The following is a 24,785-nucleotide window of genomic DNA, read 5'->3' on the forward strand; positions in this document are numbered from 1 at the left end:
AGGAATGCCTGGGTTCTATAGAATACAAAATTCACCCATCTATAATGCTATGGTTTTCAAAAAAGTTTCAGTATGAAATATCTGAATAGACTTTTCTCTGTAAATGTTGCAGATTTAAGTGTTTAAACCTCACAATCCAATATTTTTGTATTTAGCTGCAAATCTTAACTAAGTTTTAATTTAATGGTAAATGCCAGCAACAATAAAAGATTAGGTACTGGAATGTAGTAATGAATGTGTTGCAGGGGTGAAAGACAGATGTACATAGTTTTAGTACTTTCAGAGAAAGAGAAAGGGAGAGGGAGATTGGTGCTACAAGACAGAAGGGTAAGAGCTGATGAAAATAGGTGAGAGAGAAGGCCGCATAATAAGGGAAAATGATGTACTGTACAGAGATAACAAGAGCCTACCAACAAATGTCACCCAAGGTAAGTTGCATCTATAGGCTAAACCACTAGTTAAATCTTGCTGATTTACTGGCTTCAGCAAATATGCACAAATATACATGCCATTTTTTGTACAGGTCTGCAACCTTGGGAAATTCCAGATTAGGGATTTTAACGTAATGTGGATCACTAATCTACTAAAAATTTACTTAAAATAATTAAAAAATTTAAAAAAACCCAATTCCAAGATTCTAGGGTACAGTTTTGCCATTCTTAGAGGAGAATCTGTCTTTTACAAGCATTCACTCTCCAGTCTGCTAGTATTAACAGATGCCCTACAACTATGGCCACACTCTAGGATGTGCTACTTGCAGTTACTGTACTATGCCAAAAAAGCAATTTTAAAGGAATTCTGTCATGATATTTATGGTGTAGTTTTTATTTCTAAATTATACTGTTTACACGGCACATAATTCACGTTGCCATATAAAATTTTATTCCAGAACCAACAACTGTATTTTTTTTATCATTGTGTAGGCAGCCATCTCAGGTCATTGCACCTGATCCTGTGCTTTCAGAAAGAAACAGCACTTCAGATGGAACTGCTTTCAGAACAGGCTATTGTTTATCCTACTCAATGTAACTGGAGGACTCGCAGTGGGACTTGGATTTTTACTATTGAGTGCTATTTTCATATCTACCAGGGAGCTGTTATTTGGTTACCTCCCTGTTGTTCTGCTGATGGACGACTGGGGGGAAAGGGAGACGGATGACATCACTCCAACTTGCAGTGCAGCAGTAAAGAGTGACTGAAGTTTGTCAGAGCACAAGTCACATGACTGAGGGCACCTGGGAAACCCAGCCACATGTCAGTTTTAAAAGTAAATATAAAAAAAAACTGTGTGCTCTTTTGAAAAACGGATTTCAGTGTGGAAGTGTGCTGAAGCACTACTATTAAAAAAATGTTTTCCTGTGACAGAATCCCATTAATACATTGAAAATCCCCTGTGCCCCCTGCCCTATAATTCTGGGACTAATTGGTGAATTACTACCTCTGAAGTCAGAAAATGACTAATTTGGAGAAGTACTGTCCAGAGTAATTTGATGCCTTTGGGTTGTATCTACTTTATATTGTGAAAAATGAAGATCTGAACCTCTACCTCACTTATTTTCCATCTTAAGTACTTTATATGTTATTGCACCTTAATATGCAAAATTAAAAATAATAGGGATTAACTATGTCTTCAGGTACTGTTTATTATTATGGTGAAAAGAAAAAATGTGAATTATTTGACTAAAATGGAGTCCATGGGAACTGGCCTTCCTGTAACTCATAGCTTTCTGGATAATGGGTTTTTGGATAACATATCCCATACCTGTATAATTAAAATATGCCACCTGTAAATGCATCCTCCATGTCTGTTTGTCCACCATGCAACCCTTTTCCCAATTAAACTTTTCCCAGTTAATTCCAGCATTATTGCACTCTGAGCACAGCACAGGCTCAGAATTTGCCACCAGATACTGAAGACACAAAGATTTGTCAGCAATTGGGCACACCATAGACCTGTGAGAGAACAGGTGAACAGTCTGGAATGACTGCTTGTATCACTCCAGTAGACATGCACCAACTAAAAAAAAAAGTCACCCTGAGTTGTCCATACCTTTCAAGGATGATGAGCGGGTTTTGTCTGGATCTGCAGGCCATTCATTCTGCCTTCAAGCAACAATATAAATGGCAAAATAAAAAAATATATGAATAAGAGCTCAAAGAAACTGCCTAAACAGCTCTAGCAGCCTAAGATTCTGATATAACTTATTTTGCATTTAGTTACCGCTTTAGTATCGAGGTGACAGAAAAGACAGTTTAAGAGCAGCTCTTTCATTCCCATGTTACTCATTATTTAGAAAGAAGGAGTGGTTCAGTTGGCAAAGAAACTGGTCACGGAAGCAGGGAACGTAATATTCTTCCTTCTTCTTAAGAAAATTTAATTTTCTCTCTTTATATATAAAGTCCCAACAGTAGGTGTTAAAGGGATCCTGTTATCAGAAAACATGTTTTTTTTCAAAATGCATCAGTTAATAGTGCTGCTCCAGCAGAATTCTGCACTGAAACCCATTTGTCAAAAGAGCAAACAGATTTTTTCATATTCAATTTTGAAATCTGACATGGGGCTAGACATTTTGTCGATTTCCCAGCTGCCCCCAGTCATGTGACTTGTGCCTGTACTTTAGGAGAGAAATGCTTTCTGGCAGGCTGCTGTTTTTCCTTCTCAGTGTAACTGAATGTGTCTCAGTGAGACATGGGTTTTTACTATTGAGTGTTGTTCTTAGATATACCAGGCAGCTGCAGCTTGTGTTAGGGAGCTGCTATCTGGTTACCTTCCCATTGTTCTTTTGTTTGGCTGCAGAAGTACAGAGACCCGGTAGAAGCATAGTATACACCCACCGCTGCTCAGTGATAGGTCGCCAGGCCCGCCTTTGACAGTTAGAACAGGAGTTGGGGGAGTGGCCTTCATACTGACACTGTGCACTCACAGTACTGCGCTCTTGTTTTCTTTTTGTTTTCTTTTTCTCTTAATCTTTTTTGTGCGTTTCACCCTGCTGTTATACCTTTCCCCATGTGCCCTCTAGATTATATCACTGGCTAATAGATTTGAGCACTTTCACTGACACCTGTATGGTTGCCTAGCAACAGATTTTGGCGCCATTCCAAGGCTTTATTACCTCTGGGGGGTTGTGGGTGCTGGATGTTTGTTTGTTTTTGCTTCTAACGAAGATCCCTGTGGGGGATCGAAACGTTGAGGCTTAATAATAAAACATTTTTTGTTTTTTCACTAAAACCCTGTGAGTGCCGCAATCCTTTTTCACTATATATATATATATATATATATATATATATATATATATATATATATATATATATATATATATATATATATATATAGTCCAATGAGTAATTGGTTATATTTGATATGCATCCACAAAACGGAAAACCGGCACATCCATAAAAATCTTCACCTGTTTATATATTAAGTTTAATTAAGTCTATATTTAAGTCCAACGTTTCGGTCCTCATTAGAACCTTTTTCAAGGATAATATAATGCCATCTCATGCCAATATATTATCCTTGAAAAAGGTCCTAATGAGGACCGAAACGTTGGACTTAAATATGATGTTTTAAAATAAACATGGGTGTGCTGGTTTTCAATTTTGTCGATATATATCTATATATATCTATATATATATATATATATATATATATATATATATATATATAATATATATATATATATATGTCTACTATCAAGCCATGATCAATATAATATTAACAGAGTAGATACTATAATAGTGAGTTATTGAGAGTGTAGACATACAAAAACATGACATTATGAATCATAACAGCATAGGATGTGTTACATGAGCATGTATGTTGGTTTATGTTTGGATACTAAGGTGTGGCATAGTGTTTAGATTTGTGTATTTGGCACACTGACTGATCCATCTCTATTATCCTGTTAGCTGGCAGTCTCCTTTCTCTAGGCTTCTTAGTGAGTATTTGTAAACTAGATATCTAATGGAAAAATTATAGGAAAATTATAGTGAAAGTCATGATGAGAAAATCAGATTACCCCCAATTCAATTCTGCCATCCCAGCCCACACAGTGTGCTCTCCATTTTTTCCCATAAATGCCAATGCCAGGGGTCCCAGTAATCAAATAAAATTGAAAATCATCTTTCCATTAAATTCAATTAGCTGCAATTTCTAAAGCCTATCAGAGATTTTAATTACTAAATTATAAAATTCTCCAATGCTAAATTGGAGACCCAAGAAAACCACGCATCTTTCCGTTTCAGTAAAATTATAGCAGGGAATCTTGAATGTCTGTTTCTTTGCTTACTTTTCTGAATATAATATTTCTTTCTATATCTGTAGAGAGCATCAGCTGCTTCTTGTCCAGAGATCTTTGTCACAGCCTTCCATCACTGCAACCATCAGCTCATTCACGTGTAGCTCATCTTATTTCTACTGTTGTTTTCTATAATATATATATATATATATATATATATATATATATATATATATATATATATATATATATATATATATAATACACTTAATAAGTTTTCACACTAGGGGGCAGATTTATCAAGAGTCGAATTTCGAAGTGCAAAAAACTTAGAAATTCAACCATCGAACTGTATTACTTCGATATTCGAAGTCAAAGTTTTTTTAATCGAATTTGGCCATATTTGGTTGAAGTCAAATCGTTTGATTGTACGATGAAATCCTTCGAATTGAATGATTCAAACAATTTAATAGATCGATTGAACGATTTTACTTCGACTTCTAAAAACTTAGGTTCTAGGAGGTCCCCATAGGCTAACATAGCAATTCGGCAGGTTCAAGATGACAAAGTGTTGAAGTCGAAGCTTTTTAAAGAGACAGTACTTCGATTATCGAATGGTCGAATAGTCTAAGCATTTTCACTTCAAATCGAAGTTGAAGACGAATTTGGCCTATTCGATGGTCGAAGTACCCATAAATTACTTTGAAATTCTATGTTTTCACTTCGAATTCACTTCGACCCTTAGTAAATGTGCCCCCAAGTGTGATTGCATATAAAGAAGTGATAACGTTTGTCCTTCAGTATACCTCCTCCCATATAGTACCCAGGAAAATCCTTTTGACTAATGTGCAGAAAAACCACAGCATCCCTCTATAATGCCAGTTCCTTCAATCATTAGTAGCAGAATACCAAACTTTCCAAAAATAGCTTAGGCATGTACTTATAAATTGTACAGTACATTGCCTAAACTATACACTGCACTTTTTTTTAAAAAAAAAAATCTGTTTATAGTAAAGATGAGGGGGAGTGTTTCAAATTAATAAGTACAAAAAGTAAATTACAAGACAGAACACTCCATACTTTCAGGTTAATTTATAAAAATGTGGCAAAATTAAAAAAAACTCGCCCAACACAGAGCTCATATAGTTGAATCTCTCTCTGCTTACAGGTGGCACAGGGGCATCTCAGAACACAAAGTTGGGTTCTACTGAAGGATACAAGACACAAGTGAGACCTGTCCATACTGTCTTTTTGAGGCAGGAAGTAAAGGGGTTACCTTTCAACACTTTTTTCAGTTCAGTTGGTTTCAGATAGTTCGCCAGAAATAAAGACTTTTTCCAATTACTTTCTATTTTCTGTTTGTGACTGTTTTTCTAATATTGAGTGTAAAGTTTCATTTTTCACCTTCTAAAGCAGCTCTGGGAGGGGGTAGCGGTCACTGAATCTTTAACTGTTCTAAATTGATACATTAGTTGATACAATTCTTATCTTTGTCCCTGCTGACCAGAATCCCTCAGTTTCATTAAAGGCAGCTGTTATAATTGATACAATAGTTGCTAATACTCCACATATACTGCTGAGAAATGTATCAAATAAATGTAGCTAATTGTATCAGTTCAGAATGCTGTTGGATTACTGAGCTGCCAAACTGAAACCCCAGAGACAAGAACACTGCACTTTTACCTTAAATTTTGGGAAAACTTTAAAAAAACAAAAGATGCAAAGCAATTGTTTATGGTGAACAATCTGAAAACAACTTAACTAAAGGTGCCCATACACTGAGAGATCTGCTCGTTTGGCGATGTCGTCAAACGGTCTATCGGCAGCTTTTATCGGCCCGTGTATGGCCACCTTAAAAAAGTGTTTGGAAGGTGAACAACCCCTTTAAGTAGAGGTCTCCCCTGAGGCTGACAGCACTGTGCTCTGCATTTTGCACTGGATTTCTAATCCAGCACAGTGCACATAATGCAGCAGCAATGCTGGGTTAGATACAGTGGTGTGAAAAACTATTTGCCCCCTTCCTGATTTCTTATTCTTTTGCATGTTTGTCACACTTAAATGTTTCTGCTCATCAAAAACCGTTAACTATTAGTCAAAGATAACATAATTGAACACAAAATGCAGTTTTTAAATGAAGGTTTACGTTATTAAGGGAGAAAAAAAACTCCAAATCTACATGGGCCTGTGTGAAAAAGTGATTGCCCCCCTTGTTAAAAAATAACTTAACTGTGGTTTATCACACCTGAGTTCAATTTCAAAGGATATAAAGCCATTTCTAAAGCTTTGGGACTCCAGCGAACCACAGTGAGAGCCATTATCCACAAATGGCAAAAACATGGAACAGTGGTGAACCTTCCCAGGAGTGGCCGGACGACCAAAATTACCCCAAGAGCGCAGAGACAACTCATCCGAGAGGCCACAAAAGACCCCAGGACAACATCTAAAGAACTGCAGGCCTCACTTGCCTCAATTAAGGTCAGTGTTCACGACTCCACCATAAGAAAGAGACTGGGCAAAAACGGCCTGCATGGCAGATTTCCAAGGCGCAAACCACTTATAAGCAAAAAGAACATTAAGGCTCGTCTCAATTTTGCTAAAAAACATCTCAATGATTGCCAAGACTTTTGGGAAAATACCTTGTGGACCGACGAGACAAAAGTTGAACTTTTTGGAAGGTGCGCGTCCCGTTACATCTGGCGTAAAAGTAACACAGCATTTCAGAAAAAGAACATCATACCAACAGTAAAATATGGTGGTGGTAGTGTGATGGTCTGGGGTTGTTTTGCTGCTTCAGGACCTGGAAGACTTGCTGTGATAGATGGAACTATGAATTCTACTGACTACCAAAAAATCCTGAAGGAGAATGTCCGGCCATCTGTTCGTCAACTCAAGCTGAAGCGATCTTGGGTTCTGCAGCAGGACAATGACCCAAAACACACCAGCAAATCCACCTCTGAATGGCTGAAGAAAAACAAAATGAAGACTTTGGAGTGGCCTAGTCAAAGTCCTGACCTGAATCCTATTGAGATGTTGTGGCATGACCTTAAAAAGGCGGTTCATGCTATAAAACCCTCAAATAAAGCTGAATTACAACAATTCTGCAAAGATGAGTGGGCCAAAATTCCTCCAGAGCGCTGTAAAAGACTCGTTGCAAGTTATCGCAAACGCTTGATTGCAGTTATTGCTGCTAAGGGTGGCCCAACCAGTTATTAGGTTCAGGGGGCAATTACTTTTTCACACAGGTTTGGATTTCTTTTCTCCCTAAATAATAAAAACCCTCATTTAAAAACTGCATTTTGTGTTTACTTGTGTTATCTTTGACTAATAGTTAAATGTGTTTGATGATCAGAAACATTTTGTGTGACAAACATGCAAAAGAATAAGAAATCAGGAAGGGGGGAAATAGTTTTTCACACCACTGTATATTAAATGGCGAAATGATAATAACTACCCAGTTTATACATTAAGAAATGTACTGTATACCTGCTGCATACCTCACAATGATCCCATTCTCTATGGGGCAGCCCCAAATTTTGGACCCCAAAAGAACTGGGGCTTGTCTCGAAGTGGCCAGAGTTTTAGGTGATTTGGGGATGTGACCAGGTGGATTGGCACTCAATAGCATTAAATACAGGCAGGGAGGCAAATACTATGTGTATAGACAGTAGTGATGTGCTGGTCAACAAAAATATGACCAACACCCGGCCCTAACCTGATCCCTCGCAGCCCAAACCATACTCGACCCAGTGAGGCTGCTCTACTGATAAACCTGCGCCAGTCCCGCCCAATTATCTGTTGTCAAATTGCAGAGCTGCACCGTGAGATTGATAGTTGTCATGTTAAGGAGCATTTCTTCCAATCACAGGCTGATTGCTTACCAGAAGCATTTGTACTGGAACAGGCTCATGGTTCACTTCCATGCATGCTCCTGATTGACGATCAATAACATGGAGACTGGGGAGTGACGGCCAAATATGATGGCTGCCACCCAGCTGTGGACATCTGCAGTTTGAAAGTTGGTAATTTGAGCACCTAACTTTTAGGAAGAAATTTATGCAGTTGTTAATGGGGCAGGGGGAACTGGGCATTGTAGTTAAAAACCTTTTAACCTAGTGATAATAAAGGAATTTTTTGCAGCAGAGCCTGCGGATTGTCAGATATATTTTTAAGTATTACGTTTGGTCTGGCTGGTGTGGCCTGAATAAGAAAGCGACCAGCTACACAGGTGGAAACTTCATTTACGTTAAAAACCTATGGGGAGGTTGTTAATCTTTCCTTTAATTATATTCACCAGTTATAAAAAAAAAGTGAAATCAAGAGCAAATACAGAGTTTTGCCTTTTAGATGATCTATATAGTGATTGCAATATCTAAAAAGGTATGGCTTGTATTGAGGTTGGACAAAATGGTTAGTGTTTATACTGCAATGTAGCATCAGAGACATAAATATTTCAAAAAAAGTATAAAGGAAAGCAAAGTTCTTGTTCTGTTTTTCATTTCTTTAGTATACTAAAGGAGTTGTACAGTACTTAGGGCTTAGCACAGAAACATAGACATATGTAGGCAGATAACAACTACTTGCCATACCATTCACCTCTTTTTCCCTAAATTATTTCAGTCCGTAAGGCATTATTTATGTGTTTTTCCCATTTCTGCAGCCATAGTGCTGACATCCAGATTGCAGCTAAAGATGATGCCCCCAGCAAAGAGTTATACATAAGGAACAACTAAATACAATAAATTACTTTGAAAAGCGAAGTGATTACGAATGTAGAGTTCTAGGTGCATATTATTACAGAGTCCAGCTTAGCATTTTAGCTCTACAATTTTTATATAAATTAAATGTTTGGCATAGGACTAAAATGGTTAAAATGGATTATTAACACATTTTGTAAGATGTAGGGGCCGATTCACTAACTTCGAGTGAAGGATTCGAAGTAAAAAAACTTCTTTTTGGGCTACTTCGACCATCGAATGGGCTACTACGATCTTCGACTACGACTACGACTTTGAATCGAACTATACGAACTAAAAATCGTTCGACCATTCGACCATTCGAGGTACTATCTCTTTAAGAAAAAACTTCGACCCCCTAGTTCGCCATCTAAAAGCTACCGAACCCAATGTTAGCCTATGGGGAAGGTCCCCATAGGCTTTCCTAAGTTTTTTTGATCGAAGGATATTCCTTCGATCGTTGAATCAAAATCCTTCGAATTGTTCGATACAAAGGATTTTATCGTTCGATCGAAGGAATAATCCTTCGATCGTTCGATCGCACTATTTGCGCTAAAATCCTTCGACTTCAATATTCAAAGTCGAAGGATTTTAATTCCCAGTCGAATATCGAGGGTTAATTAACCCTCGATATTCGACCCTTTGTGAATCAGCCCTGTAGTGTTTCTTTTATTAGGGCCACTAAAGTGAGCCGCACTGGGGACTGGGCAGGCAGGATATTTAACAGCAATTTGAATCTTTTATGGTCAAAACTCTTAAATTTGATTTGTGAATTATCAAACCTAGCCCCTATTAAAAAAAAAAAATCTAATTTGACTATTTTGCCACCTAAAACCTACCGAGTTCATGATTCCAGTTTAGTCGGATTCAATTAGAGTTTTCGGGTTGGTGATATGTGTTCTAGTCTTTTTTTTATTAAATAAGCCTCCAATCAAATTTCAAGTATATTCGAATTTATTACAGTTAAAAAAAATTCACATGAATTCGAAATTTGACCTTTGATAAATGTGCCACCACCTGTCTACTACAAGTACATTCTACATCTCTTTTAAGGACCAGTAAACCAGAGGCCGTACCCACTGCTGCAAACACTGCTGCAAACCTCCTGGCCGCCTTACATACTATAACAATATGGCATACATCTTATAGTCAAATAACTTTTAATTAGCACTTCTTTGATTTGTTGCTGCTGCTCAGACAAAAGCTTCAGTAAGGGGAAAATGTCTTAAGGTCCCCATAGACGCGACGATTCTTCTTGCCGAACGACCGATTTTAGGGAAGTCCGACCAATCCTTCGAAATTATCGTGCGGTTAGTGGTATTCGAACGATCGTACATCTTACGATTTTTCGGCCGACATCTGTCGGGAAATTGATCGGCCAGGTCAAAAAATCTTTGTCGGCCCCAGTGCAATCTCTCTATGTTTGCAGGGCCAAGCAGGCAGCTCCCCTTTGTTTTCCTGCCAAATTGGTCTTTTTAGTTGATGGTAAATTCGTACGATCGTACGATCGTTCTGAGAAGATATTGGTCTCACGATCAGGATCTGATCTTTTAAAAATCTCAACATCTATGGCCAGCTTAATTCTTCTACAAAGATTTCAGATAAAATACTATTCTTATCAGAACATTAAATAAATATACTCGTCTGATGCATTTCGTACCTAAAGACAGAGATGTATGAGCTAACTATGTGTTATGTGTGTGTGTGTGTGTGTGTGTGTGTGTGTGTGTGTGTGTGTGTGTGTGTGTGTGTGTATATATATATATATATATATATATATACTGTATGTACAAATATATATTCAACTATTTTTTGTAATTAATGTTTCTGACATCAGACATATCATCAATGAAAAATGTTTTGTACTCATTAAACAGTCAGTAATATTAACCCAATAGCTATCCAACTGGAATTTCTATTTTAATAACCATGGATAACCTGAAAATAAATGCTCATAAACATTGTTTAATGATGTCACCTCTATCACATGGCTCAATGGAAATTTCTTTTTTTAAGAAACAATTTACCTTATTCTAAAATATAAGTATATTGACCTTGACCTATATTAAAGTATTTGACCTGAGGTCTTTTGTCTTTGTATGGCTTATGGAATTACTTTGTGATTTAATTTTTACAATGAGTACATTATTCTAATAGAAACTTTGGAAGGTCCATATTAGATATCCACAATGCAAGATACGACCTATTCATTTTAGTATACTTTGAGATCATACTGTCACAAACAATACCCATATCTCACGACAGGTTTAAGAGATGATGTATGTTTATTTTTTTACTTCCCACTGAAAATGAAATGTCTATTAAGCAAAACTTCCTAATCAATACATTGTACATATATAGACTTTCATAGGCAGTTCCTTCCTTTGCTGCGCCTCAGTTAAAACATTTTTGCAATCAGGTACAGTAATGTGAAAATAAACACGCTTTAATTACACTGGTATGTTTTTTTTTCCTTCAAATAAAAATAAAACTGGTTGAACTTGATTCTCCAGTTTAAATCTTTGTCTTTCTTAAAGAATTACTAATCAGTTTCAGTTACAAGATCCCAAACTCAAAATCTCTTTTGCAACAGGACAACAGAATTGCAAAACACACACATGTTGCGGTCCACTTCTTTGAGCAAATTTGTAATTTACAAAAAAAATTCTGTTTGTAGTGGTTTCTTAGAAGGTCTAAACTACTAGGCAGGCTTCAGGTCAGCAGCTCTCTCTGGAGGAGTGTCAGAGACCCTACTTGGCTATGCAGTTCTGAGATTTGGCTAACCCTAGAGATGCTGACTAAGTTGAGCAAACAACCTGATATTAGACGTCTAGAAATGCAAATATTGGTAAAAATAGAAAAGTTAAAATAAAAAATAAATGTAAACTGCAAAAATGCTCAGAGTAGCATCCTGAGTAAGTTTACAAGAATTATTTTTTGTGTTTAGATTAACTTTAAAGGATCACACTCAAGATCATGTTCAGGAGAATGGCATTTTAAGTAGTAGTTATTATAGACAGATTTTGGGGTTTTGCCTACGACTGCAGGGGGTGTTTGTCAACTAAACATTCTCAAATTGAAGTAAGGTTCTTTGTGGGGTGCCACAGGCTTCTGTATTGGTTCCACATTTATCTTATTTGTTCACTAATGATTTGGGATGAGCACTGTAAGGAATGTATTTTTGTTTGCACATGACACAAAATTGTGCAGCCCAATTAAATCCATAGAGACATGTGGCATTCTTGCAATAAGATCTGAACAAACTGGCACTCTAGGTGGATAAGTGGCAGATGATATTCAATGTTGATAAATGTTACACCTTGGATATGAAAATATGCAAGCCATTTATACTCTTAATGTGAATATGCAAATCCATGATGATGGACCTGGATATTATTGAAACAGAGAGAGTCCAAATAATGGCAACTAAATTGTTTAAGGGAACTGAAGACAGGTTGGCCAAGTTGGGAATGTTTACAAGGGAGATCATACAAGGTACTACTATAAGACCAATGCTGATTCAGGGACTGGTCTGATTGCCATCGTAAGGTCGGAAAAACATTTTTTCCCCCACTCTGAATTGGAAAGGCTTTGGATGGGAGTTTTCCTCCTTCCTCTGGATCATCTAGCAGTTAGGCAGGTTTCATTTAGATCTAAATGTTGAACTTGATGGACGTGTGTCCTTTTTCGGTATAAATGAAAATGTTGCAATGTTCTTATTATAGCTGTTTGGGCAGTCAGCATAAAGTCAATAATACAAAGATTTGTGAAAAATGAGATGAAACAGGATGTCATACAGAGAATAAAATTATCAACCACACCTTGTTTAACTGGCAGTGTCAATTCAAATCAGGTAGGTTGCGCTGCACTACTTTTAAACAAGGTAGTCATTTTTGGCTTGTTGCTGGGGAAATTTGCATAGGGTACACACGTTTTTACATACAACATGTGCTTACAACTGTCTCAGGTTTTTTTTTGCCTCTTTCAGGCCTCATGCACATTGGCATTTTAACATGATTTCAATTCAACTGACTGTAATGTGGCCAGCTATTTTTATTCTCTCCAGCCAGTACATTCCAATGGAAAATATATAGGCTAGCATACACCACAGTTTACCATTTATGACCACAAGTGCAGCCTGCAAGATCAATTTGAATTTCAGGAGCAAGTCGCCATATTTTTTACCCACAATGCAGAGGTTTTTTTTCACTATAATTTCTGCAAGACTCTGTCCACTGGGGGTGGGGGACTGCACATGGCACAATAGCATTCAATTAGTTAAAATAACACTGAAAATCTTTGGTTTCAAGATGATGTCATTTTTGCTGCTTGCCATGAAAATAACAAGTGTGCTATGACTTTTGACACATGCCACCTTTGAGGTAGCAGCAGCACCAGGTTCTCCTGTGTTTATTGGCACACTATTCATCAGAAAAGACTGGTGGGGCTCTGGGCAAAAAGCACAAGTGCAGGAGGTATTTTTAATGAATGGTACCAATAAACAGAACAAGTGTGGACAATTAGCGCAACAAGTGTGCAGCTGCACTTTATAATTAAACCCTAATGTGTCAGAAGGAACTGCACATACTGTAACTTTGAACTGACTGTGCTTGTTGGGCAAGTACTGAATCCCCATTGATCTCTATGGGGTTGGAAGTTAATTGCATTTAAATAAAATTAACACATAATTCAAAGCTGATACCTGTGTCAGTCCTATAGAATGTGTATCACTGCTTTGAGTAGTCAAATATCATTTTGTCCTATGAAGTGAAAGTGCTCAGCACTGAGCACTATTGCTTGTCCAAATCCTTGCTCCCTCATGCATATCCCATACAGTAAGGTCCATAAATATTTGGACAGAGACTTTTTTTTCTAATTTTGGTTCTGTACCAAAATGTATTTTAAATGAAACAACTCAGATGCAGTTGAACTGCAGACTTTCAACTTTAATTCAGCGGGTTGAACAAAAAGATTGCATAAAAAGGTGAGGAACTATAGCCTTTTTTTTAAAACAATCACTTCATTTCTCAAAAGTAAATTAAAAAACTGAAAATAAAATGTTCATTTCTAATACTTGGTTGAAAACCCTTTGCTGGCAATGAAAGCCTGAAGTCTTGAACTAATAGACATCACCAAATTCTGGGTTTCCTCCTTTTTAATGCTCTGACAGGCTTTTACTGCAGCGGCTTTCAGTTGCTGTTCGTTTGTGGGCCTTCTTCTGCTACTTCTTTGTTTAATAAACTCCTAGGTTGTTTTGGCTGTATGTTTTGGGTCATTGTCCATCTGTATTATTAAATGCCTCCCAATCAATTTGACTGCATTTAGCTGGATTTGAGCAGACAGAATGTCTCTGAACACCTCAGAATTCATTTGGCTGCTTCTGTCCTGTGTCACATCATTGATAAACACTAGTGTCCCAAATGGCAGCCATGCACGCCCAAGCCATCACACTGCCTCCACCATGTTTTACAGATGATGTGGTATGCTTTGGATCATGAGCTGTTCCACGCCTTCTCCATACTTTTTTCTTGCCATCATTCTGGGAGAGGTTGATCTTGGTTTCATCTGTCCAAAGAATGTTTTTCCAGAACTGTGCTGGCTTTTTTGTAAGTTTTCTTTTTTTTTTTTTTAGCAAAGTCCAATCTAGCCTTTCTATTCATGATGCTTATGAGTGGCTTGCACCTTGCAGTGCACCCTCTGTATTATTTTCATGCAGTCTTCTCTTTATGGTAGACTTGAATATCGATACGCCTACCTCCTGGAGAGTGTTGTTCACTTGTTTGGCAGTTGTGAATGGGTTTTTCTTCACTATGGAAATGATTCTGCGACCCTCCACCCTCCACTTCTTTCATGGACGTCCAGGTCTTTTTGAGTTGCTGAATTCAACAGTGCTTTCTTTCTGTACCAAACTGTAGACTTTGCCACTCCCAATATTGTAGCAATTTCTCGGATGGGTTTTTTCTGTTTTTGCAGCTTAAGGATGGCTTGTTTCACCTGCACGGAGAGCTCCTTTGACCACATGTTGTCTGTTCACAGCAAAATCATCCACATACAAGCACCCCCCCCCTCCAATCAACTCCAGGGCTTTGATCTGCTTCATTGATAATGACATAACGAAGGAATTGCCCACACCTGCCCATGAAATAGCCTTTGAGTCAATTGTCCAATTGCTTTTGAGCTCCTGAAATGAAGTTATTATGTTAAAAAAATGCTTTAGTTCCTCACGTTTGTATGCAATCTTTTTATTCAACCCACTGAATTAAAGCTGAAATCTGCAGTTCAACTGCATCTGAGTTGTTACATTGGTGGTAATGTACAGAAACAAAATTATAAAAAAGTTGTCTCTGTCCAAATATTTATGGACCTAACTGTATGAGGAGAAAGGACTGAAAGGAATGAAAGGAAATTATTTTCAATTCCTTTTAATATATAAAATAAAATAATAAGAAATCATTATTTTATTTACAAGCAGTACACAACAATACCATATACTTTGCATATACTGACACAAATACCTTTGTAAAAAGCACCAATATGTGCTAAATTAAATTGATTTTAGCAATTTTTACTTTCACTTTTCACATTATATATGAGCCTTACAGACTGATAAACTGAGAGTAGCTGAACTGGGTGTCTCAGCTGGTATTGTGTAACCATGTTACCATTTTTTAGGCATTTCCAGACTGCAGTTGTGCCAAATATAGTAACAGTGAGTTTTTCAGATCAAGTGTCCCTGCTCATGATTGACAATTCTTGCTCATTCTCTATTATTAGAATAGCTAGAATGCCATGACTGGAAAAAAAGGCTCTCTCAATACTAACTAAAAATTACCTTTTTGGTGGTGCAAGGGACTTTTTGTTTTGATAACAGATTTAACTTACAAAAAATGCCTTCCCATATATGTTGTCTTTCTTTCCAATAGTTGTGAAGTACATTTTGCAGATGAGAATCATTATAAGACTATAGCCCCACAAGCCTGCAAATAAACCAAGGATGAAATGCAGACACAGTACCAACGGATCACTTGATCCTCGGCATACGTTTATCTGCAGCCAGAGAATCAGCCCAATCTAGCAGTTCCTGCACAAAGCTCCAGTCCTTGGTGGTGTAAACAAACATATAACAATAGATACAAATGATCCAGGAAAGTATAAAGGCCAATGCAAATTTCAACCCATGTATACAAAATGAATCATCTTCAAAACCTGGGGAATACAAGCCCCTTAAGGGCAATAATACACTGGTGTTTTGTAGCCTGTGGAAAATGGCGCTCCCTGCTGGAGTGCCAATACTTTTCTAAAGACATATAGTAGAATTGCAGGGTCAAACCAGCTGAATCATATAATAAAGAGGAAAATCCTCCTTCTGCATTTTGGTGATTCAATCAGTTATATAGCTATTCTAATTTGAGTCAATAGGAAAACAAGATTTGCACAAGGGAACTCCTTTTACACCTGCTGCTCCCTTAGTAGTGCTGCAACAGTCTCTGCTTGTCTAATATGAAGAAAAGGTGTCTATTTCTGTCTATCTGTATCATAATTTCATATAGGGATGAAAGAGAGAGATACTGAGAGTGGGATTTAAATATACAATAAAAGTTAGGAATTAATACTGAGGTGCAATAAAAGACGTACAAAAATAGAATTAAATGAACAAAAAAATATTAAACCAAAAACAAAAAGTCGACAAGAAAGAGTGATATATAAAAAATGAATAACACATAGTTATAGCCAGTTATAGCCAAGGGAGTCATGATAAAGTGACAGAAAAAAATCTAATAGAACAGACAAAATGAGAGCAGATACAAACAATACTTGGCAAAGTAACCTGAATGCTCATACTGTTCACCACTAGCAATGCTGCACCTTTCTACATCTAAAAACAGCATCATGCTTAGAAATAAAACTCCAAATAAAATTCTGTATACTGTGAACCAGAGTATATTTAAATCAAATAATTCATTTCATTAAGCTACAGAATATAGTACCCCAATAAAGCACATGGTTGGGAGCAAAGGTCATTATATATTATCAGTGAAAACACTACACACAGAGTCCTACTGGGTGCTCTGTTTGTCCAAAGCCACATACACAGCACGATGCTATCTCATTAATAGAAGTTATTGTTCATCTCACTGTACCGTAATACCCTTAATATTCCTGTTCATGCAAATAATACTTGTTGCCCAGGATAAACTTTGCATCTAGTGCATATCACATTTATATATTGCATTGTTTCTCCTGCTTTTTCTGTAAATAAGTAAAGCATGGGCATAATTCAAATTTATTTGTAAGAAATATCCTGTACATGTATATATCTAGTTAATACCTATTTATTTGTATCTTAAATTATGTTACTTTATCCTGAACTGTGGTTAAAATACCATTATTGATTTTGCTTGAAAAAAATAATGAACCATACATAGTGTTTCTAACGTCAATATTGGGTAATAAACCGTCTCGCCTAATAATTCCAATATAAAACAAGGCCCCTTAGTAAAGAACATTAATATGGCTCTGGTTGTACTTATTTATGCAGATGTTGCAAAAGATTTTTGGCAGTTTTCACTGTAATCATTTCTAGTAAATGGTGTTTTCAAAAGAATTTTTACAGTGCAGTCCCAGGAAGGTAACAGAAAATGCTGAATTATGTATACTGAAAACAATTATAAAGAGGTGGTTTCCAACCGTCCAAACACTTTTTTTCAGTTCAAGTTCACCTTTTGACTGTTTTCTAACAGAAGTTTAAAGTTCACCTCATGTTCCCTGGAGCAGCTCTAGAGATGGGGTGGGGAAGTCTCAGATCCTGTAAACTGTTCTGTTACATTAGTTGATACATTTCTGCTGAGCAGACTCCCTGAGTTTATTTAAAGGCAGCTGTTATAACTGATACAATATTTGCTAATATCCCTCAGAGGCTGCTGAGAAATGTATCAATTAATGTAGCAAATTGTAACAGTTTGGATTCTGCACCTGGATTATTTGAGTTGCCAGACTGAAACATCAGAGAGAATGGAACATTCAGAATGGTCTACATTTCTGGTACAGGTATAGTATAAGTTATCCAGAATGCTCGGGACCCAGATTCGTATAACTGATCTTTCCATAATTTGAATCTTCATACCTTAAGTCTACTAGAAAATCATGTAAACATTAAATAACTCAAATAGGCTGGTTTTGCTTCCTATAAGGATGTGTATTTTAGTTTGGATCAAGTACAAGGTACTGTTTTATTATAACAGAGAAAAAGGAGATCATTTTTAAAAATGTGGATTATTTGGATAAAATGGAGTCTAGGGGGCAAATTTACTAAAGGGTGAAGTGGCTAACGCTGGCGAAAATTTGCCAGCGTGACCTCGTTTCGGCACTTCGCCGATTTACTAACGTAATTTCGCCAATGAAGGAGATAGACTCTGGCACAACTTCGCACTCTAACGGCAAGCAAATTTTCACTCTGGCGAAAGAGCGTTAATATGCTAATTCACTACGTTTTTGATTTTACTGACCATTACTTCTCTCGCCAGACTTGCCTTCGCCACCTCAGACCAGGTTTCCAGGCGAAATGCAATGGAGTAGATAGGACTTACTTGAAATTTTGTTGAAAATTTTTCCAAGTCCCAAAGAACACTGGCGTCTTTTATCTTTTTCAGGGTGATAGCCTGCAAAAGTGAGTACATTTTTTTTACTGTACCCGGGTTCCCCCCTACATTTCATTACATATGCACATAAACTATACAGTGGGCACATGTGTAGAGCAATATAACACCTCTATTTTATTTTATTAAAGTTCCCTGGCCTTGTGTAATGTAATGTATTTGCTGCAACATATACATCCATTATACTTTAACTGCACGCCATATGCAAATTAGCCAACGCTAGCGTAACTTCGAACTGCTGATCATATTATCGCTAGCGCAACTTCGCAAGCGTTCGGTATCCTGTGCACAACCTCGGATCTTCTTGAATTAGCGTTGTCCAGCGAATTAACGCCTGAGAAGTGTTGCGATGTGCACTAAGCCAGCGCTGGCGGATTTTTGGAGGTAAGTAAATTTACCCCTATGGGAGACAAGCATTCCATAATTCAGAGCTTTCTGGATAATGGGGTTCCGGATAAATGATCCCATACCTGTATACTATCTGAAAACACCTGAAACATAAAAAAGTGTTTGGAAAATAAAACCCCATTTAATAAACCTTTTTCTATGCAATATGTCCTGGTAAGGCCACACTTTTCCACAACACATTTTGCTGATGCCATTTTTATACATGTAAAAACATACTGTACATACAATGGTTAGTAATACATTAATGATGTACTATTATCATTAATTCAACAATTTTTTACAGTCATCTCCATGGGACACTACCAAATAACAAAATACACTTTATTTGCAAACACAATTGGCATTAATATGAAAGGACTGTACAATGGGAATTGAATAAAAGCTCTCCCTTTGGCATATAGCTGCTTTTATTTTTGTGATACAGAAAGTTCAACATTACTGCAATTCTGGAATCAGTGGTGGATTCTATCCACAATACAATCTGACCTACAAAGCAGGATAGAAACTTTTTCAGCTTGACTTTTTGCTAAAAAGATTTTTTTTGCTAAAAATGTACCTTTACTTTTATTCTTATTGTTATGCCTTATTCTTATTTGCTGTGAAATGAAGGTAGGTTTTGTAATTTAAGGATTATGAGCGTTTGTTCTGAAGTGAATGTTAATGTTAGTTGTTAGAATACAACCTTTTTCTTGGTGCTTGAATGATAGAACAGCTGATATCTGCAACCTGTTGCACGTCTGTTGCACGTTATTTATCATTTTAAAAACATGCTTATCTTGGAATCATGGTATATCAAAGAAGTACTGTATACTTACTAACAAAAATATAAAAAGTTAATATTATTATTTTGGAGTTCAAAGTTGAATAACCAAGAACCCATAACATCTGTGTAATCTGTGGACTTTAAGCACAGGAGGAGGTCTTGAGGACCTGTTCTATGTTTAAACTGGTTGGGAAAACTAGGAAAGAGTAGCATGTCAAAAGAGTTCTTGCCAGCAGAGACCAGTAACCAGGATCCAGATCTATGAAAGATAAAAATCTGGGGAAATCTATTCACATTCGCAGGCATGGTGCCCTGATATGACCTGCAGTGTGCTTCACTGTGTTAAGAGTTTCAGGGCCACTGCCTGCAGTTCACAGACAATGAATGGGGAGGACTTTGAAGTCAGAATGAAAAGCCGAAAGCTAAACAAGCAAAGCAGGGAGGATGATTTAACGGTGGGTTTAAACAGTAGGTGAATGGGGGGGGGGTTGTTTTAAAGGTTTAAGCAACAATAGATAAGTGCTTCACTTTTGAAAACCCTAAACTCAAATGGAAAAAAAGGAAAACCAAACAGATGACAGCGCAGGGCACATGCTGCTTGTGTCTGGATGCCCCCCTGCATGCTATGAAGATGATGGATGGCTTAAAAAAGGCGTAAGCACTCCAGGCATGTTATATAACAGCTATTTACATAAACTAATGATCCACCCATAACCTCTAACACTAAAATGACCAAAGGAAAGAGACAGAGACAAGTGGCAAACATGAAATGGGGGACTATGGGCTACACGAGAGCTCTCAATGTTGCACCTGCCCTAGACTTGGTCTATTGAGGTCAATGAAGAATAATGGACATGGTATATAGTCATGGTCACTTGTGATATGAGCCCTTAGTTACTAACAGTCAAGACAGGCACACATTTACATCTGTTTAAACAGCATTCAGTAAGCAGTTGCACCATGTTTACTGGCAATATTGTAGTGCTTAGCCCAGCTATGCTTTGAATTTTTAAATTGTGATTGTGGTGTAAGATGCACTGAGTACATTATATTTGCATGAATCCTGCCTGGCTCTTGCTCTTACATTATATTAGTGCATCCTATTTGCCAAAGCTAGTAACCCCAGTTAGCTTACTGAATAGTGTATATTTTTCTATAATAAGTAGTAGACATACAAATAAATGACAAAGATTATTGACAATTTTTGGTCTGAATAAAGTGTAACATGTAACAGGAAAGTAAAAATTGGATTTCAAAATGAAAGGCTTCCATTTAACATTAAAGTTCATAGGCTTTCACAAACAAACACTGTTGATGATGTAAATGTAGAAATAAATATATACAGTAAGTTTGTGTTGAGTAAATGTCTTTTAAAGGTTACCACCACAACCTTGCTAAGGAAACTAAAGATGATATCATCCTCCCTACCAAATGGCCTAGATCCCAGAGATTCCACTGGATCATTCCCAAGGGGTGGAAACACTTAACTTTTTTTAAAACTGAAGTGGGAATAGTGTCCTTATATTTTTACTCCACCTAACCTTTGCTCTTCAGCAACAGTGCAGTTGTGGTTTTTACTTACTTGTTTAAGAATAATAGATATTCTCAGCTATTCATGAACAGAAATATATATATATATATATATATATATATATATATATATATATATATATATTTATATAATTATTCCTTGAGTTAAAATAAATCATCAACCTATTCTCTGTTTTGTAATAATAATAATAATAACAACTGTAGGAGCATGTTGTTAGTTTTCTTTATCATTGTTTAGTTTTCCATAGTATAGGATGCAAAAGGAAAAATGGTACAAGGGACAAGGGGCTAGAGGAATTAAAGCGGTTAATCACCTTCCAACATTTTTTTTCAGTGCAGTTGTTTTCAGATTTCACCAGAAATAAAGATTTTTTTACAAATGACTTTCCTTTTTCTATTTGTGACCATTTTTCTAATACTGATGTTCTAAATGATATATTCGTTGACGCATTTCTTATCTTTGGCCCTGCTGAGCATAATCCCTGAGTTTCATTTAAGGGGTTGTTCACCTTTAAATTAACTATAAAAAATAAATAATGAAAACCAATTAGCCATTCTATAACATACTAAACGTTACCTTAGGGTAAGGACACACTGGACGATTTGTCGCCAACGTTTTTAAAAAGTAAATCGCGGCGACAAGACGATCGTCTTTTTTGAACAGACGATTCACAGCGACTATTGGCACAGAGCGATTTGTATCCCATTACTCTGTGCGGTACGTGCTCCACCCAAACCGGAAACGGTTTGTGCTTCCCGCTGTAACCTGGCGTCTTTACGTGCTTGCGTTCTTGCGTCATTGCGTTCGCATTGTAATTTGAATACAATTGCTGCTACTTATCTGTATGTGTGTGCGTGTCTAGGAGATTTCAGTGCTATTTCTGATAAATCGCTCGGAAAAGTGCGTTTTGGAGCTACAGGCGATTCACAAACGCGCTGTGGGCACAGGAGCTGGCGTCTTTCATTTGGTTTTGTTCAGAGACAAAACGAGCGATATGTCGCCGCGATTTGCTTTTTAAAAACGTTGGCGACAAATCGTCCAGTGTGTCCCTACCCTTAAAGGTGCTGCTATAACTGATAAAATAGTTAAAGGAACAGTAATGTAAAAAAAAAAAAAAGTGTTTTAAAGTAATGAAAATATAATGCAGTGTTGCCCTGCACTGGTAAAACAGCTGTGTTTGCTTAAGAAACACTACTATTGTTTATATAAATAAGATGCTGTGTAGCAATGGGGGCAGTCATTCAAAGACGAAAAAGCTCAAGTTACACAGCAGATAGCAGATAAGATCTGTCTGTCTAATGGTGTTATCTGTTATCCATTAGTTAACCTGTGCCATATTGGCATTTTTCAATTTCTGCCATTGCTCCACTGCAGCTTGTTTATATGAACTATAGTAGTGTTTCTGAAGCAAACAGATCAGTTTTACCAGTGCAGGGCAACAGTACATGATATTTTCATTACTTTAATGAAAATATCATGTACTTTACATTTTTTGGTGTTACTGTTCCTTTAAGATTCAGCAGATGCTACTGAACATTCTATCAACTAATGTAGCAAATTGTAAAAGTTCAGATTCTGCATCTGGATTACTGAGAAGAACAGGAACATTACATTTTAAACTTTATTTTTGGAAAAACAGTAAACAATAAAAAACTGGGAAGCAATTGTAAAAAAGTCTTTATTTCTGGTGAACAATCTAAAGACAACTGAACAGAAAAAAAGTGTTTGGAAGGTGAATAAACCCCTTTAATCAAACATGACAGGGTTTTTACAAATGTAAAATGCAAAGGTGACATTATGCCATAGAACTTGGTTCTTGACCTTTAAAAAAAAAAAAACAAGTATGCCAAATCATGGAGGGTGTGATCAAAATACAGTGTTCGTTTATTCATTTTAATGTTGGCAGTCATAATTTTCCATCAATATGCTAGGGCAATCCTTCCTATAGCTGCAATATTGTTTAATTTCACTTGTTAGTAAGTTGATGTTTGATAGACACAGATGCCACTTACTTTTGGATTTCTGTACAGCTGTCTGCAGCTGCATCTTCCAGCAACATTTACTGCAGAGTGAATACTAACTAGGAAATGTAGATCAGTGCCAAACATGTTAAAATAAGTTCAAATGGCCACAGCCACTAAATTGTAGCTGTGACACACAGGCCCAGTGAAAAAGTGCCCAACACCACAATTTTTGCCTCCCATTTAATTTATCAAGCTGCAAAGGAGCATTTCTTTACAGATACTTCCTGGCAAGTGCAAACACTTCTCAACCCTTTGCATTTGCCAGAAACCATACAAAACATCTGATTTAAAATAGATAATTATGCAGTGAAATTGAGCCTTTGGGTTCACCACTACTAAGATAGTAAAGCCATCCAGTCTGTCCTGGAGGTTGCTGAAGCTATTTCACTAAAAACCCTGAGTGGTTAAAGACCAATATAAAATATTTATAATATAATATAAAAAATTAAACTTACCATTTCTAGACAATCTTAGGTATCATAAGGTGGCCATAGACGTAACAATTACGATCTTTCTTGGAAAAGATCTTTCCAAGAAAGATCGTTCGTTTCAATACACACGTGTAGAGCTGAATCGGCAGATATACAGGTAGATATACGGGAAGAAACAATAGAATTCTACCTGTATCTGACGATTCAGCACTAACAATGGGCGATGTTTGGGTCCCTTCAAAGGCACCCGATCAAAATTTTCCGTCCAGCCCGATCGACGAGCCGACCGATATCCAAGTCTTCTGCCGATATCGGTCGGCTCTTTTTCCACCATACACGCAACGAATATCGGACGAAAATTCGTTTTGTACGATATTATCTGTGTGTCTATGGCCACCTTTAGTCTTTACCGATATATAAATAATGGCCCATGGAAGAAACACTTTTGACTAACCTCTACACTGATGGGGACAGGACAAGGTGTGCAAAATGCTGCTATATTTCCTGCTCAAGGAATAAATATCCTTGCCTCTAGTAATTACTGGGGGGGGGGTCATCAGTGAAAAGAACAATTATAGTACTGTCTTCTTATCCCAAACATAATTATGCAATTGACTGCAACAAGTATTTTCAGAATAAAGTGTTACATGACTCCTTAAGCACACAAGAGGCCTTTCCTTTATACAAATAAGCAGTATTTTTGGGAGGATGACCATTGATAGAATACCCAATGACCATTGATAAATATGCAAAAATAATAAACACAGATTTTCAGTATTTCACCCTTAATAAAAAATGTTTTTTATAGAAACGAAAACACAGGCCTTACCTTGTGTAGATAAACCCAGACGCCCCTTTCCTCTGTTTAATTGTCAATTCATCCTAAGTAAAAAACAAAACACAAAAACTTCACTGACATGTTTTCATGTAAGAAAGTGCTAAGGATTATGATCGAATGTATTCATAGAGTTCTAATAAAG

At 36.9% G+C, this 24,785-nt stretch overlaps 1 protein-coding gene across 3 annotated transcripts in view; it reads right to left on the reverse strand.

The window, feature by feature from the left end:
* The window catches only part of casz1.L (castor zinc finger 1 L homeolog), a 253,395-nt gene that overhangs the window by 71,779 nt on the left and 156,831 nt on the right, over positions 1-24,785 (reverse strand). For all 3 annotated transcript variants that reach the window (XM_041569137.1, XM_018225650.2, XM_041569136.1), the window contains one exon: positions 24,635-24,687. The gene's annotated coding sequence lies outside the window, so the exon portion shown is untranslated. The remainder of the gene's footprint in view (positions 1-24,634; positions 24,688-24,785) is intronic.

Source organism: Xenopus laevis, chromosome 7L, assembly GCF_017654675.1.
Source record: "Xenopus laevis strain J_2021 chromosome 7L, Xenopus_laevis_v10.1, whole genome shotgun sequence".
In the NCBI taxonomy this organism is placed as follows: domain Eukaryota; kingdom Metazoa; phylum Chordata; class Amphibia; order Anura; family Pipidae; genus Xenopus; species Xenopus laevis.